The sequence below is a fragment of the Aotus nancymaae genome, unplaced genomic scaffold (genome assembly GCF_030222135.1).
Source record: "Aotus nancymaae isolate 86718 unplaced genomic scaffold, 86718_ANA_hifiasm-v0.15.2.pri h1tg000014l, whole genome shotgun sequence".
NCBI lineage: Eukaryota > Metazoa > Chordata > Mammalia > Primates > Aotidae > Aotus > Aotus nancymaae.
In genome coordinates, this window is record NW_026988425.1 from 20,650,231 (window position 1) to 20,669,339 (window position 19,109).

At 33.1% G+C, this 19,109-nt stretch overlaps 1 protein-coding gene across 6 annotated transcripts in view; it reads right to left on the reverse strand.

The window, feature by feature from the left end:
- Window positions 1-5,692, reverse strand: part of CDH18 (cadherin 18) — a 1,109,085-nt gene extending 1,103,393 nt beyond the window's left edge. For all 6 annotated transcript variants that reach the window (XM_064375899.1, XM_064375898.1, XM_064375888.1 and 3 more), the window contains exon 1: window positions 5,329-5,692. The gene's annotated coding sequence lies outside the window, so the exon portion shown is untranslated. The remainder of the gene's footprint in view (window positions 1-5,328) is intronic.
- Window positions 5,693-19,109: the final 13,417 nt, after the last annotated feature.

A 19,109-nucleotide genomic window follows, 5' to 3' on the forward strand; every position in this document is an offset into this window, starting at 1 on the left:
GGATGATAATCATAAGGAAAACTGGCAGAGATGGGAGTATGGCTGGTATATAGAAACTCTCCTCTTTTCTGTCATTTTTTTGTAAAGCTGAAACTGATTTGAAGATACAGTCTGATCATTGAAAAAAAAAAAAGAAAAAAAGAAAATATGTACCATAGATGTTTGAAACCCATTTGCTTTGCCTGTCATAAAACAATGTTCGCTATACACAATGCCTCACTACTGGATCTTCTCATTTTATTTCTGCCAAGAATGGATGAGAATGGATAACTTTAAACCTATGAGTGACATTAGTATATCTGGTAGACATGTAATAACACTCACTCTCTTTTATACCTTATTCATATTATGGTGAATAAAGTGCAGGCTCTAGTCTGATTCATTATCTTCCTCTATTCTCAGTAAACTGGGACAAAATCCACTCAAATTCAAAACTTGGAAGCAACCAAGATGCCCTTCAGTAGATGAATAAATAAACAAACAAATAAATAAAGAGTGACTGCAGTTTGGAAAACAGCAGGGCTGGCTCAAGAATGAAGGTATATGATTCAAGACAGAGTTCTAATGGACAGGAAGTAAAGCAACAGAAGAGGCATCCTATGGACCCATCTAAAGTCACATCTAAGCAAATTTTAATGTAAAATAACCAGATATAATGGCAGTACATGTGTGTGTGTGTGTGTGTGTGTGTGTGTGTGTGTGTGTGTGTGTTGGAGTTGGGGGAAGGATCAAATACAGAGAGGATAATTTGAGAAAATAAATGAAAGTTACAGTATGCAAATCATGTTACATAGTACAGGTGATTCTATTTCTGTGTTATTCAGACTTTATAAAAACAACTATACCCAGATACACACACACATCTCATCCAATCATACACAAACATAGTTTTACAAAGACAAATAGGCCAAGGAATGATTTTGTAGAGAAAACAATTCAGTTCATTGATCATAACAACAAGAGGGCAAATGGAAACCCACATATACTTTCTAATTGTTAGTAACATCTAAGTTCATTAGATTAAACCCAATAGACTTGAGTCCTCTTGTTTCCTTACAAAGCCTGATATCAACCTATTATATTAAAAATTACCCACTTCAGTTACTCATTTTCCTGCTTCCCACATCCCTAGAGAGAATTTTCCCACACTCTGTGAGACAGAGAAATATTACATGTCAGTGTTACCTCTACTTCTTGACCATTACACAGAAAACATGAATATATTCATTTCATTGTTATGTTTATCTTTTGGTTCTTAGCAAAATTTTGCAACATACAAAAATTTCTATATAGTTCTTGCATTTTTGTTTATCTTATTTTCAATTTTAGCCCATCTCCATATCTGTGCTACTTTAATATAAAAGATAATCTCTTTTTAGAAGATATTAAAGTCCTTAACATATTTTATTTATGGTTGACATCAAATATATAGCATCAGAATTCTCTCTCAAGTCACATTACTCAAAAATTTTATATTATGGAAATTTAATTACATGAGAATGAACAGCATTATATTATATAACAGTAGATGTGGATTGATTTCCACACAACTTTGTATATTGTGTGTGTGTGTGTGTGTGTGTGTATATATATGCTAGTTGCATTCAAAATTCACTGTTTTCAAGGTATGTAAATTTTCAAGCAGAGAATAAAACCCTCTATATTTACTTTGAAAACACCAGTGAAGGATGTATCTTTACCATTTTCATCTTTCCATTTTATTTAAGCCAGTGCTCTTCTACACTGATAAGTCAAGGAGCTATTCAAAAAATGATAGAATTCCATGATTCATTGCTTAGAATTCCTCCTTTTCTCTGACTTCTGAAAAGAAATGTCACTCACATTGTGTATGTCACTTCTTTCTCTTTCCATGAGCTAGCATCATTTCAAGAAGGCTTAGACCGACTAAGTAAATTGCTTGTTCATGGAATCATTATTAAATGCTGCATAACCCCCAAACAAGTCCTGCAGTAAGAGAAGATCTCTAGCTGCTGTAGAGATGGGAAGAACATGTTTCCATTTATTAAGAAAGTCTACAGTACAATTCAATACACCTGGCTTTCAAAAGTGATAAGAGAAATACCCCTTCTTCCCATAACAAACCCTCCCATGAACCTCTGGGTATATAATGACAACTTTATGTCATGCCATACATACAATATTTTCTGGAATTTAAAAATGATTTTCTATGTCAGTGTGAATAGTTAAAACATTCTTTTATCTTCAAGTCTTCTATCTCTATTTTTGTAAAAGAAAAAAAACAAAAATAGGTAATATTCTCTTTTTAGCTGCCTGCTGATCTCTTCTCCTGAAAGCAAACTGCATGGAAGCCACAGAGTCATTAACTTTCTGTGCTGTCCATAGATATGTGGAGATGTAAAGGAAGTTCCTTCCCTCAGGTTTGGCCTTATTTTTTAATCTCTTATGATGCTACTTGCATAACATATCATCTTTACACTTACCTAAAATAGGTCATATTAATATTTTGAGCCATTGTTATTTTTAAGTATTAAGCATTTTATATACAAGAATATTTCAAAGACAGTAAGTTTGAAAAGCATAAGATATATTTCATTTTCCTGTGAAAATAAAGGCTTCATATTGATCTTAAATGTTTCTTTGTGTGGGGAGTAGCATAAAACTACTGTATTTAAAAGTATCCACGCTGTAAAAACAGGGAAAACACTTCAAGAGAGCTCTGTAACCTCTTTCAGTGGTCTGATGAGTATAACACAGGAAGAAAGAGCCCCCTAATGGTTCAGATATCTATAAAAACAGAGGAGGTTGTACTTTCTCAATTCTTGTTTCACAATGGCTAAAATGAATATTCAGAAAAGATACTTGATACTATGGAAGTGAATGGAGGGTTGAATAAAAGGTCAATTAGAGCTCTCTCAAAAATGCAAACAATAGTGAGAAAACCTAAGAGGAACTGGTGAAGTAAGCTGTTAGATTTCAGACTCAGAGTGATGCTTACATATGTGATTCCTAGCACGCTTGTCTTCCTCTCTCATGTTCTGGAAGAGCACTTATCTGGGATGTGGGAAGCATATTCATTACACAGCTGGAAAGTGTGAATTTTAAATAAAACTTTTTTTCCAATCATTGACCATTTCCTGTTAATAATACGGGAAATTAAATTCCTTACTGGAGAAATTATGGAATTTGTAAGAAAACAAAAAAGGAAATCAAAATAATATCGAGTATAAGCTAAGAAGAATGTCCTAGTGCAAGAAGCAGAGAGTGCTAAGAAATCACTTTTAAAGTATTTTTGAGGGAAGAATATGCCTATTCAGAGAAAAAATTTAAGCACTGATGTTACATCTACTTATGCTAAAATTTTAATGGTCTCATAAAAGCATATACAATACAATTAGAATTAAGTTTTTTTAATTGCCCATAAATCAATATAGCCCGTAAATAAGTACCAGGAGGAAACTGAACTGTATAAAGCAACTTGGATACTTAAGATTGTTGCAACAAAAATTATAAAATTTAAAGTAATTTTGTATATGAAACTTAAAAATGAGTAGAAGAATTTGTTGAAACAAAGTTGCATCCTTGAGTGAGATGTTATATTATTTAGCAATAGATAATAAAATGGAATGATTAAAATATAATTTTGAATACAATTATTAAAAGCATACTTAATATAACAAAACAATAAGTAAACAAGGTTATAATCAATTTAAAACAATTCCATGCGTGAATTTGGCATGATACTGCAACTATATGCATAAATATAGGGTCTATAGCACCGGTCACCATTCTTAGTTAATGGTTTAGCATTTGTTTCCCAAATATAATACTTAAAAGAAATATATATAGTTTTTTGTAAAACAAATGACTCAATTTAAAAACAAAAACACCACTATTATTTAACCCATATCGCCACTTCCTAAGACCAACTGTACTTTTCAAAATTTATATCAACAATTCAGTTATTCACTTCTGATACAATTACATCAATAGAATACCAAGGTAGCTGTAATAATACTTGCATTATTAGGAAGCATCTAAATATCATGTTGCATTCAGAAGACAAAATGAATGTCATAAAAATTATGTTTTTCAAATATGCATTTTTATTTAAAATATAAACAAGGCTGAATAAAACACACAAAACAGCTATTTAGAATATGTAATAATTATAACTTCAGAAATACTGGCTACCAATAAGGTTGGCAATCGTGTTTTTGTCTGAAACATCGAACAACATATTAAAAACTTTTGCTGACTTATCACAGATGGCAGTTTGTTCTTTGATTAGAGGAGTGACTCAGGGAACTTCACTCAAAAAGACATTCAGAGCAATTTTTGGAGTAAAATATCTCTTAAGTAATCCAAAAGCAAATAAATTGACATAAAAATGTCACAAACCATTTCAGTTCCAGCAAGCATTAAATAAATCCTTTTTGTCACAGTGTTTTCTCCTTAGCAGTTGATATCTGTGACCTATAAAACTAAGGTCAATCAAATACATCAGGACTGCATTGCCCCAGCTCATTATTTCCAGTCCATCCCATCAATTTCCTCAGATATCATTTTAAAAAATTCTATTCTTCCCAGTAGAGGATTTAATATGTGCAAAGTTCCCATATATTCAGATGCTTAACCCGCACATAGCATCCCTGACACTCAAAACGTTAATTGATGTTACTGCAGGTAAGCAATGAACTCTAAAATAGCTAAACATCTCCAGAGTCATATTTCTTTGCCTTAGCTCAATACTTTCTTAAGAACAAATGCTGACCATCAGTAGCCACAATAAGAGGGCAGTCTAATGTCACATCATTTAAGAAATATTATGTTTGTATTGAAGAGTTAAAACTACAATCAAAAAACAGATTCAGAAAAAATAACCACTAACAATCACTGAAAAGCATATGATAGCATCTATGTTTGCATAAAATATAATAATTGATAGTTAACGCAGTAATGATCCTTTCTTGATATACTATTATTTACCAAAGTTGTTTAACAGCTAAAAACAATATTTATGAAAATATTGTAAGGTTGTCACAAAAAATGTACTTTTTAATATGAACTTGGCTGATTTTTCTTCTTTACATGGAGTATCTGCTACAGAAACTTATGATATAGTGGTCTTATTTTTGAAAAAACCTGTACCTAGAGCTTTTTTAAAAGGCAAATATATTAATATAAACACAGTATGCATTTCCACATTTCTAAATCCACACACTTGTGTATAGAATTTACTTAAATGCATCACTGCAAACTCAGTTTTAAAAACATGCAAAGCTATGATGTATTTTGCTGTTAATGATTAAAAAGGAATCCAGAGATAAAAAAATTTAATTTCCTTACCTGGAGCATGAAACTGTTCCTGTTCAATGATGGAACAAAGTGGAACTGGAAGAGGGACTTGATTTTTGTTTCCTTTTCAAAATCCGCTTTAATGATGCAGGAGTAAGATGAGCTATTCCAAGGTGAAGTCTGTTATTTCCTGCTGGAGCTCAGAGCTGACATCCTCTCGTAAAAAGAAAGGCACCTCAGTAAGTTGTTCACTGAGGGAGCTACAGAGCAAGATTATCTGGCACAAGCAGTCACATAGTGATGCTATGGAACGTGCACTGGCTTCCTCCCCACCTTACGTTCCTCTCTCTCTCTCTCTTCCTCTCTTTCTCTCTCTCTCTTTCTTTTTCACCCTGACGTTCGCTCAGCTCGGAGTCTCAGCTCCTGCTGCTGCTGTATAATCAATCTAGCCTGTCTGAAGCTAATAGTCCCCTATTTAACCAGCCAATCAATAGCAAGGATTCCACTGCTAGTCCCAAGAGTCTTTTCCAAGCGTGATACAAACAATAAGAGTTTTGCCAGCAGTTTAGCCAAGTATTTTTCATTATTTTATCTCCCTTAGAGATAGGACTTGAGAGGGCAGAGGCTTAAAGCAAGCATAGTGTTATTGCTGATTTTTGCATTTTAAAAACTTACCCCTTCTTAACCAGCAGATAACTTATAATTATACATCCTCACCTGCTATCTATTATCATATAAAAATTGCTGCAGAGTAGCAATGTGAGGATCTTTCTCATTCAAACATGTAGGAATATATTCAGTAACAAAATTATATATACTGACAAATGCTTTTTGCTACAAACAATGCCTCCAGTAACCCGTATGACTAGGATTAATTAAAGAACATCTCATTATAATGATTCATTTAAAAAGTTATCTACTTTATTTTAGAAACATCATGGTAAATAATTTTGTTTCTCCTAAGGAACAAGAGGTGATGTTTGTAGACATTTTTGAACCAGGGTCTGAGTCAGACTTCAATGTATAAACATTTTTTCAATTTTAAAGCATTAATCTACAAAAGGATCCTTCTGAATGTATCAAATAGAGCATTTACACCTGATTCATCCCTTCAAGGTTAAGAAGATTTTCTTCTTAAAGTGAAACATTCATCACTCAACTGCTGTGACTGACCATAATAAAGAAACACAAAGCAAACTGTTGAAGACCAGGCGGCTTTCTCATTTCCCACATGCTGGGGGTGGGGGGGGGTGGGGGGGGGAGGGGAGCAAAAAAGCAAAAGAAAAAAGAAAAGAGCATATGGAGTCACATTAGCCAAACCCTAGATATGTAGTCTTTCTCGGTTTCTAATAAGGAGGTGGTTGATTGTCTCAATTTCACACTGCTTGGTCAAGTACCCTTTTAGTTACATTTTCTTTGGAATACTGCATTTCTGCATTCATTAAAGGAAACTGTATAAGAATCTTTAACTGCTTTAATTCCCAGTTGGCATTAAATTCCAGGCAGTAGTCCTTGTCTCTCCAACCTTCAGCATCATATAATACAAATAAAAATTTATAATATGTGCTAAAGCATCTTGTAAATGAAGACTGAAAAGGCCATAAGGTATGTACGATCATGAAGTTACACTCAATTAAAGTCCAAATTGGGACGTGTTGTAACACCTATCAGAGACACACTTCTTTGATTTAATTGACTCAGTTCAGCAAATATATATTGAGCAACTCTTTGCATCAGACAGCCGTATATTCTCAGTTATAGAAAAGTAATTAAGTGAAGGAGAGAACAGGCTACTTTGTGTTTTTCGTATTTTCAGTGTAGTGTAGTTTGGGTAGTCAGTCACCCAGGAGTTTGCAATCTGGTAGGTAGATAAGGAGTTCTCAAGTAAGCAACACACAAGAGAGAGTAATTTACCTGTTTTCTTCAATAGCAGTTCAAAGAGCAACAAGTAGTCAAGATAAATCACGCCTCCTCTGAAACAACAGAAAGACCCTGTAAAAAAAGATAGCCTTGCAGTGATCCTTATCAAAGAGAATAAAAAGTGACTTACAGGGAGAAGAACAAGGCAGTGGTGAGGGGAGGAACAACAGAAGCAAAAGTAAAATGTTAAAGGAGGTGGGTGATGGGAGAGGGGTGTTGGAAAAACAGCAAAGATGGGATGTGTGGCTGGAACACGTAAGGCCTATGAAGGTAAACGACAAAAAGGGAAATCCTCATAATATGTAACACTTTGGATGCCAGGCTGACAGTAATTGGGTAGTTGAGAGCATTTCAGTTTTATGTTTTTAAACAGAAATGTACTAAACTTGTCAGTATGCTTTGGGAATCGCTATATAACAAAATCGTGTCACTTTAGTACTAGAATGGGACCCCACTGAAAGTCAACAATCACTAGGGAGAAATTTGCCAAGGTCTCCCTCAGGAGTAATTATGGGTAGAACCAGTGTGCTGATGTTGGAAATTAGCAAAACGAATTAATATTAAAAAGCATTCTGAAAGGAGGTCTCTGCATGACTTTGCAACCTAATAAGAAGAGGTGCAGCTTAGGAAGGCTTTACATTTTCAACCTAGGCGGATGACTGAAAAAAAAAAGTGAATGATAAATAGCATGCTTACTTACGTTCCATCTCAGTTTTTTTCTGTCGTAATATTTGTCTCTAGTTAAATTTGTTTTGTTGTTGTTCTTATGTGTATTTTCCACTACACTGTAAGCTTCATGATGGAAAAGAATTGATTTTGTACAACACTTACCCCCCAGCATTTTCAGGAATTGTACCTGGCATATATTAGTTGTTCAATAAATATGTGTTCAATGGAAAACAATAAAATAATTCCCATGTTTGGAATAATAGAATAACCACCACATGATAAGTCCTCAGCTAAGAATTCTCCAAAAATTGTTTTATTTAAAGTGTAAAACTCTATAAAATAAATATCCCATTTTACACATAAAGTGAGCTTAAGCAAGATGATTACCTTGTCTAATGACACATAATCAGTAAGTGTCTATTGAATTCCAAAGTCCAAACTCTTTATAATGTTGAGTTTTCAGGAACCAGCAGGTAATATAACAGAAACTAATAATGTGGATATTAATTTTTAGGTGGAAAGAACAAAAATAAATTAAAACTAAAAGTTGGGATTCTGGGAAGATGGCATAGTAGGATGTATCAAAATTCTATCTCTGCTCTGTAGACAAAAATTGCACTGGCAGAATCTGACTAATGTAACTATTTTAGAACTCTAGAGTCTATTGAAGGCTTACAATTTCCAGTGACAACTTAGATGGTTAATTTGTAGTTAATTTGGTCCATTTAAGCTCTTAGCACAGTAACAGTTAGCATCCCACTCTTAAGCCCTATGGCAGGCAGCTGTGCATGTATTTCTAGAATAGATTGCATATAGTGTGTGGTGGCCAAGGTTAGAAAAAAATGACCCTGCCTTCCAATATTGGAGATCTGTGCTATGATCACTGATTGCTAATCACAGAAGAGCACAAGAGAGATAATAGCTATTGTTGACACAGCTTCCCTTAATGTTGCAAGCCCCTCCCTCTCTAAGTAATGTGTCTTTCAGGAGACTTATAGGGCTGGGACCTTTTTCCTTCTTCCTTTTTTATTTTTATTTTTCTGTTTTCTATTTAGGAGCTAGACAGTGAAGACTAGGATATTAGGATAAAATTAGAAAGTTACCAAGTATGCCCAGGAAAAGAAGTAGGCTCAGAAAATACTTGAGAAGACCTTATGTTTCCACAATGGGATGATCTTTGTAATAATCAAACAAATCCAAAGGAAAAAAAAAAACAAACAAAAACAAAACAGAAAACATCCAACTATTAGGGAAGGGGGATGATCTGATTTCCTGAGTTCCTACATTTTTAGAGTCAAATATTTAGTTGTAAACAAGAAATCTCAAGGCATACAAAGGAATAGGAAAATATCTCAAAGGTAAACAAAACAAAACAAAAATAAAAACTGTCCCTGAGAAAGAATTGAAGGCAGATCTGCTAGGCAAAAATATTAAAACAACTATCTTAAGGAACTGAAATCTGCTCAAGGAACTAACAGAAGATGTGGACAAACTAGAGAAGATAACGCAATATTTGATGAAAATATCAATAATGAGATAGAAAACCTAAAAACAAATTAAAAACAAATACTAGAGTCAAAAGTATAATAACAAAAATGAAAACGTTAAAAGAAGGGTAAAAAAAGACAGATTTGAATAGGTGGAATGAAGAATCAGAGAACTGGAAGTTAGGATAATAAAATGTATTGAGTCTGAAAAAAACAGAAAGATTGAAGAAAAGTGAACAGAGCATAAGGGACCTATGAGACACAATGAAGTAGACCAACATACGCACTGTGAAAATGTTGAGGAGAAGAGAGGGAGAAAGAGACAGAGAATATTGAAATGAATAATGACTGAAAACTTCACAAATTTTATGAAAAACATGCATATAAATATATAGGAAGCTCAGTGAATTTTGAGTAGGCTGATCTGAAACAAGATGACTCATCTTGATGATGAGATGACTCATAACAAGACATCACAGTCAAACTTTTAAATGCCAAAAATAAAAACAGAATTTTGAAAGCATTGAGAGAAAAGCAAAGTCATATACAATGAATTCTCAATAAGATTATTAGCAGATTTCTCATAAGAAGCTTAGAAGGCTGGAATGCAGTGGGATGGTATATGCAAAGTGCTAAAAGAAAAAAAAAAAAACCTGTCAACCAAGAATCCTATATCTAGGAAAACTGTTCTTCAAAGTGAGAAATAAATTAAGACATTTTCGGTTAAACAAAAGCTTAAGGGGTTTTGCTTTCATTATTATTTTTAAACAACTTGACCTTCCTGCAATAAATGCTAGAAGGAGTCATGCAGTCTGAAATAAAAGAACAGCAGACAGTTATTCATTGCCATATGGAAAAAAAGAAATCTCAGTCAAGGTAAATATATGGACAATTTAAAAATGTGTATTATTGTACAGGAGTGTATAACTCTACCTGTTCATTTCTAAATGATTATTGTAACTTTGGTTTATAACTTCAAGTTTTGTTTTCTACATAATTGAAGAGATTAATGCACTACAAAGTTATTAGTTTATGTTTTGGGGCTACACAATGTATAAAGAAGCAATTTTGCAACATCAAAAACCCAAAAGGGTGGGATAGACCTGTTACAAGAACAATTACTGTATGCTATTGAAGCTAAGCTTATGTAGGTTCAAGTTACTCTTGTATCTTTAGGATATTATTGTCCCCATGGTAACCACAAAGATTGTAGCTATAGAATTATTCAAAAGAAAATGAAAATGGAGTTTTAATGTTTTGTTACAAAAAAAATCAGCTAAGAGCAAAAGAAGACAGTAATACAGCAAATGTGCAACAAAAAGTCATAAAGCAGACAGGATGCAAGCAGAAAAATTACAGAAGTAAGTCTCTTCTCAGTAATTTAAATGGAAGTAAATTAAACTCACTAATTGAAAGACAGAGAGTGGCAGAATGGATAAAAACATAAACCACCTGTATGTTATCTACAAGAGACTAACTTTAGAATCAAAGACATTAATAGATGGAAAGTTAAAGTTTGGGAAAAATATATTTTATGCTAATAGTTACCAAAGAGAGCAGGTATAGCCATATTAATACCAAACAAAATAGACTTTAGTTAAGAAAGTTTACAAGAGACAAAGAAGACTGTTACATAATAGTACATTTTTAGTAAATCAACAATATTTAATAATTATAAAAATATACCTTATTCAAAAATCAGATCGTAAAATATATGAAGCAAAAATTAATAGAATTGAAGGGAGAAATAGTTCTAAAATAATAGCTGAAGACGTTAATAGCCCATTATCCACAATGGCTAGAAGAATTAGTCAAAAGATAAGTTAAAAAATAGAATTATTAAATGACATTGAAAGAGCTAGATATAACAGGCATACAAGAATACTTTAGCCAACAATATAATACACATTCTTCTCAAGTGCACCTGGGACATATTCTAGGCTAGATCACATTAGGCCATAAATCCCCCCAAAATGGAAAATACTTTGAGACAACTAAAAATAAAAACACAACATACCAAAACTTACAGGACATAGAGAATGCAGTGGTAGAGAAGAAGGTATAGCTATAAATGGCTACATTTTTTTAAAAAGTGTGATCAATTTAGCACATTAAACTTATGGCTTAAGAAACTATAAAGGGAAGAACAAACTAAACCCAAAGTTAGCTTAATAAAGAATACGAAAAATTAGAGCCACTAAAACAAAAGAGATGAGAGAAAAATAATATTAAAAATGTAAGAAACCAAAAATTGTCTCTGTAAAATAATTGACAAAATTAACATAGCTTTAGCTAGATATACTAAGAAAAAAATAGAAAATACTAAAATTAATAAAATGAGTAATGAAAGGGCAGACTTTACTAGAGATTTTATAGGAATGAAAAGGCGAATAAGAGAGTATCATGAGCATTTGAATAAAATTATCAAGATGATTGATAATCTAGATGAAATAGACACATTCTAGAAACACAAAACTGACCGAGAGCAAACCACAAAAAAATAAAAATTCTAAATAGAAATGTAACTAGGAGGGAGATTGAGTTAGTAATCAAAAATCTCTCATGAACAAAATGCTTCATGGCTTTATTGGTAAAAGCTACAAAACAGTTAGTGAACTAACACCAGTCTTTCTCAAAAATTATTAAAAACTTTAAAAGAAAACACTCTATAACGTGTTATATGAGACCAGCATTACTCCAATACTAAGGCCTGTAGGTGACACTACAATAGTAGCAAACCCAAGTTAGCAGCATATTAAAATGCTTATACAGTATGACCAAGTGAGATTTATTTCTGAAATGCAATAATGGTTTACCACTAAGAAACATGCAATTTAATATACCATATTGAAATAATGAAGAGGAAAATGTAAATGAAATTTATCTTTTCATGATAAAAAAGTCAACACATTAGAAATAGAAGAAAACTAACTTAATAAAATCTAGATGTGAGAAACTCACAGGGAATATCATATTTAATGACAAAAGACTGAAAGCTTTTCCTTTAACATCAGGAGTAAGACAAGTATACCTACTTTCTTCACTTCTGTTCAACACAGTATCAAAGTATTAGCCAGAGCAATTAGGCAATTAAAAAAAAAGACATCAAAATAAAATGAAGAAGTAACATTATCTTTGTTTGCAGATGATGTGAACTTATATGAAGAAAAAACAACAAAACTAAAGGTTCCACAAAATAAAACATATCAGAACTAATAAACAAATCCAGAAAAGAAGCAGGGTACTAAGTCAACAAGAAAAAATCAGTTGCTTTATGTAAAAGTAACATAAATCAGAAGGAAATTAAGAAAACAATTTCATTTATATTAACATCAAAAATAATAAAATATGTAAGAATTGATGTAACTAAGGAGGTTAAGGTCTTATACAATGAAAATGCAAATATTGCTGAAAGAAATTAAAGAAGACATGAATAAGTGAAAAAAAAATCATGGATTGGAGAACTTAATTATTGTTAAAATATCAATATTATCCAAAGTGGTCTTCAGATTTAATGCAACCCCTGTCAAAATCCCAATTGCTTATTTTTCTGCAGAAATGGAAAAAAAATTATTCTAAAATTTATATGGAATCTTTAAGTATCCTTAGTAGGAAAAACAGTTCTAAAACGAAAGAACAAAACTGGAGGACTCACAAATCCTGATTTCAAAAATTACTACAAATCCACAGTAATTAAAACACTATAGGCACACACACACATACACACAGGTATATACACTAATGTAATGACCAGACTATAGAAATAAATCCTTGCATTTATTAGCAAGTAATTTTGGACTTATAGAAAAATAAGTCTTTTCAACAAAGGGTGAAGAAAAACTGGATATCAACATGCAAACAAACAAAACAATGTTGGGCTCTTACCTAATGGCATATGCAAAAATTAACTCAATCTATGATCTATTGATCCAGTAAACAAATGTGACCTAACTGTATGTTCTAGAACTATAGAGGTATTAGGAAAAAACTATGGCCAAAGCTTCATGACATAGGATTTGTCAATTATTTTGTGGATATGGCATCAAAATGTTTGGAAAGAAAGGAAAAATAGTTAAAATTGAAATTCATAATTTTTTAAAATTGTGCATCAGAAGTTACCATCAATTGAATACAAAAGCAATCCACAGAATGAAAGAAAATATTTGCAAATCATATATATGTTAAAGAATTAGGATCTAAAATACATAGACAATTCCTAAAATTCAACAACTCCAAAGAAACAACCTAATCCAAAAATGGGCAAGACATTTGAATAAACTTTCCTCTGAAGAAGATAAGTAAATTCCTAATAAGCACATGAAAAGATGCTTAACATCACGACACAATCAGGGAAATTCAAATCAAATCTGTAGTGAGAGGCCACCTCAAAAATATTAGGATAGTTACTATGAAAAGCAAACAAACAGAAGATTATAACTGTTGCTGAGGATATGAGATGGAGAGAAACTAGACCTCTTGCGCTATTGGGTGGGATCAAAAATGGAATAGCTGCTGTGGAAAACAGTATCACAATTTATCAAAAAAAAAATGAAAATAGAATTGTCATATGTTCCAGCAATTCCACTTCTGCACATATACGCAAAAGAATTGAAAGGAGGGTCTTGAAGAGATTCTTTTACACCTACTTTCATAGCAGAATTATTCAAAATAGCCTAAACATGGAAGCAACCCATTTCCAATGATAGATAAATGGAATTTTAAAAGTTGGTATGTACAGACAATGAAATGTTATTCAGTGTTTAGAAAGGGTTGAAAATTCTGCACTGAGCCACAACATAAATGAACCTTGAGTGTGTTGTGCTAAGTGAAATAGGCCAGTACCCAAAAGACAAATAATATATGATTCCACTTACATGAGGTCCTTAAAGTAGACAAAATCATTGAGACAGAAAGTGGAATGGTGTTTACAGGGGCTAGTGGGAGGGAGAAATAGTGAGTTTGACAATCACTGGAGCCACGTGTTAGAAGTAAAGGTGAATGGTAGGAGGTATTAGGAGGAGGACTATTGGAGAACTATGCAGAATAGGAATAGGTACTGAGTTCCATTAGATGGTAAGTTGACCAAGTGGAAAGCGGTTGGCAGAGCTTCCCTGAGGCCCTAGCTGTGCCTGCAGATCATAAATTTTCAGTGGCACCAATATGCAAGATTGCACGGATTTCCTGGGCTCATCGTGCTCACCAGCTTGGAACCCTCAGAGATGAAAAGATTCATAGTGAGCAAAGATTATTTTTTACAAGAAATTTGGCAGAAAAAGAAAAGAGGAGAGACAGAGAGAGAGAGAGAGAGGCACTAATATTTTGCATACTCTGAGCATCAGAGATCCCAAGCCCTTGTTTTAGTAAATATGTTGAAGAGTATATTTCTGTGGATAAGGGAAAGATCTTGAAAAAGACAACTTGAGAAAGCAAGTGAGAGAGAGATCCCTTAATATATTTCACAAAGGAAATGAGAAAGCGGGCCAAAGTCTTTCACGGGGCAGTCAGTACATACAAAGAGAAAGGTTATTTATTTGAAGACTAGAAAAGTTTTATAGAAAACATTATTCTCATAAATTAATTAATGTATTTCAAAAATATTATTAATACCTAACATTCCAAGTAATTTACTAGGAGCTGCAAATTTAAATATATAATTTAAATTCTTCCTGTCTTCAAGTTGTCCAATCTGATAGAAAAATTATATATTTTTAATTATATAAAATTTACATAATTATAATGATGAATATGAATAAGTTCCCAATAAGATTAGAGCACAAAGAAACATAGAAATTGAAAAGTAAAAAACACATTGGAAGATGAGCATACAGGTGGGGCGAACATAGTGAAAAATTATGTATAAGAAGATTTCAAAAGAGAGGAAAAAATAAAGTAAAATAAAATGAAAAGGAAGAGAATATTTGAGCTGAGTTTTGGGTTCACAGGCTATAGATAGAATATAGGGCACTGAAGTAGGCATAGAAGGTAGGTTAGAATGAAAATACCACATCAGAAATGATGTTGCATTTCACATTAAGAGATCAGAGTGAGAGAAAACAATGTAATCAGGGTATGTTTTTATTTCCAATATCATATTATATATTTCCTAAAATTTTGTGGAAAAAATTTATAGAAATAAAATCATGATAATCATATAATTATACTTTAGAAAAAATATTTGTGGAAAGAATAATGCTTTAGAAATAATATCATTGTGCAAGCATAAAAAGGATGAATTCATGTCCTTTGCAGGGACATGGATGAAGCTGGAAACCATTATTCTTAGCAACTAACACAGGAACAGATAACCAAACACTGCATGTTTTCACTCATAAGTGGGAGTTGAAAAATGACCACACATGGACACAGGGAGGAGAACATCACACACTGGGATCTGTGGGGGCTGGGAGGAAGAGGAGGGAGAGCATTAGGACAAATACCTAATGTACGCAGAGCTTAAACCCTAGATGATGGGTTGACAGGTGCAACAAACCACCATGGCACATGTATACCTATGTGACAAACCTGTGTGTTCTGCACATATATCCCAGAACGCAAAGTAAAACTAAAAAATAAAAATAAATAAAAAATAAAACCTAAAAAGAGAAATAATATCATTGAGAATAATAATAGTAATTCTTTAGAAAGAATATTCTGTGTCAACAAGAGATAGTGGGAGATTTTTGCAAAGGCATTAGCTGTGGGAATGGAGATGAGAGAAAATGTTCAAACAGTTTTTAGATAAAATGTACAAGGTTTTATAAATGATTGAATGTTGAGTGAGAAGACAAAGATTATGAGTTTATCTGGATGCTGAGTAACGATGGAGATAAAAAGGTATATTGTGGTTTGGGAAATGATGATATTGCATTTCTGATGGACATATCGATGTAAATTCTCATAATTGTTTACTAAGTGTGTTTCTGGTACTTATGACAGTTTTTTAAACTGAATTTAGGAAATAATTTATGATAGCTAAAAGAATCCAAAAAGAACAATAATAATAATAATAATAATAATAATAATAAAGGACCAAAAGCAGAAATGTAGAAGACACTGACATTTTAAAGGTGATTCACAAAGATGTCATTGAATGAGATGAACAGAATAAGAAATCCAGAAGACAGAAGCCTAAAAAAGCTGCAGTAGAAATGTATCAGGCATTTGCTGGTGCTTTAAAGTGAATGGTTTTATGTTTTCTATGGTTCCATTGTTCCATTAGGACCAATTATAATAATAGTCACAATTAGTGAATAAAAAGACACACATGAATCAACTACATGCTCTTCTCCCTTTCTCAACAACTGGTTATTTTCTCCCATGCATTTGTGACTCTTTGAGTACTTTTGTTTTGAGTAACTCTATATGCAAATCTCAATAAAGACACAATGAGAATAAAGGTGAACTGAACAGTGTCCTAGAGTTGAAAGAGCAAATACTACAACATGAAAATCAGATAACCATTTCTTATATGAGATCAACAGAATTCTGCATAAATTGATAAACTATTTAAACAACTACAATGTTAAAAGATGCCAGATCTGTCCCACAGACACTGGCTGACAGATGAAATGAGTATTCAGAAACAGTATGCAGCATAAAAGCAGCTAGATGACCACCTGGCTTTGGTGGCCAGAGAACAGCCCTGAGAAGCTGGAGCTGCTTGCTTTTATTCAGTGCAGGCACAATGCAAAAAGCCTGGAGCAAACATAACCTGTAGGTAATTAACATTTATTGTTCCCTCTTCTGAGAATATCAAAGGTGCAGATGATCAAAGGTCAGTTCCTGGTCAACATAAGTAAACAAACCTGTTTAAGATAAATTCCCCTACACTCCCTTGTACCTGCTCCTTGCCCTCTGCCCCAGGGTTATAGAACACCTGACTTCAGCTATTCTGCCACCAGGCTCTGCAGAAACTTCAGACCTTACCGAAGGTTTGTATTCTTTCTCTATAGTTTTTCCCACCACTCTGACTGATTCCCCACAAAAAGGATTTACAGTCTGTATTACTTATTGAATCCAATAACTTTTTAATAATTCATATACAAGTAAAGAGAAATCTGAATTAAAACCCTTGAATTTTAATTGTTGACAGTTCATGATAATAGCCTTCATCATCAGAATTCTGACCAGCGCTTGTCTTATTAAATAATATACAAGCTAAAGATACGTTTAAGTGGAATTTATTGCAGGTGCTTATAATGTGTTGAAATACCAAACATCAAAAAATTATCATATATGGCTATTTTAGTTTGGAAAATACTTTCTCTTGCTTTTCAAATTAATTGGGGGATATTATGATTTGTGCATATCAAGTCTTAATTTTATGAAGGAAGATTTGCTTCACTTGATGCTTTATTGGAACATATAAAGCATATATGGAAGGGGAAGTTAATAGGTATATGTATTCCTTTGGCAATGGCCAATCATCATTTTCACCTTCACGTTAATACCTCTATTTTGTTAAACTCTAGTAGTACATAGTATATGAGCTACTCTTATTATTTTGCATGTTACCTGTTATAACTTTATTTGTTCTCATGTGTATTTTAGTTCTTTAGAGAGACTATTAGCAATTTTTGAGGAAAAATTATATTTTACACTTTTTAAAATCTTCTACAATGAGAATTGTTATTATTACATTATTTATTTATTTATTGAGACGGAGTCTTAGTCTGTCACCCAGACTGGAGTGCAGTGGCGCGATCTTGGCTCACTGCAACCTCTGCCTCCTGGGTTCAAGCGATTCTCCCTGCCTCAGCCTCCCAAGTAGCTGGAATTACAGGTGTCTGCCAACACAAATGGCTAATTTTTGTATTTTTAGTAGAGATGATAGGGCTTCATCATGTTGGCCAGGCTGGTCTTGAACTCCTGACCTCAGGTTATCTGCCTGCCTCAGCCTCTCAAAGTGCTGGGATTACAGGTGTGAGACACCACACCTGGCCTGGCCTACATAATTTATTTTTTAATTATTGTTATCCAATCATTTTTTCTTATGAGTCTTCATGTCTGTATTGGGGAGATATCAATATTTTAAGAGATGGATACAGAATTATTTCCAAGAGGAGGGCTGTCTAGTTTTGGAATAGATCTTGTTTTAAACTTGAGGTTTCTGAGTATATCTGGAATGAGCTAGGGTTATCTGAAAAGATAAGTAAACACTGATAAATAAGAAATGAGTGGGAATGTGGGTGTGCTGGTGTAGTAACATGTCTTCTGAGATCAGCTGGGCTGAAGGAATGGGTGATGGCAGTAGGAGCCGAAGCAAAACATAATTTAATTACATAAACCCTCTCAAATATACCAAAATACTAGAGGAATATTAAAATACATAAATGTCAGCATGCATAGTGACTAGAGGAATATTAAAATACATAAATGTCAGCATGCATTGAGACTTTGATTCAATTCTAGATCAACTCAGAGATGCAGAACTCGGGATATAGGTTGAAGTGAGGACCAGTTGTTTAATGGAAACAGTATATCATCAAACTAATGGGTGTCCCAGAGAATTTAAACCCCTAGGAATTCACAAAACGTGGAGAAGCCATTGAACTTCTGTAAGTTAGAGTGTATGACATTCAAGCCACATGTATTTAAAATTCAAAGTATAGGTGACAACAACTGAGGTATACATCACTGTGGAAGTCACACTCGATCACTGTTTTCAAACTACTTCTACATGTCTTCCTACACTACAGAATCTTAAAGCCTAAACTGTTCATTTCTCAGGCTTGCTTTCAGCTAAGTTGTTTTGTG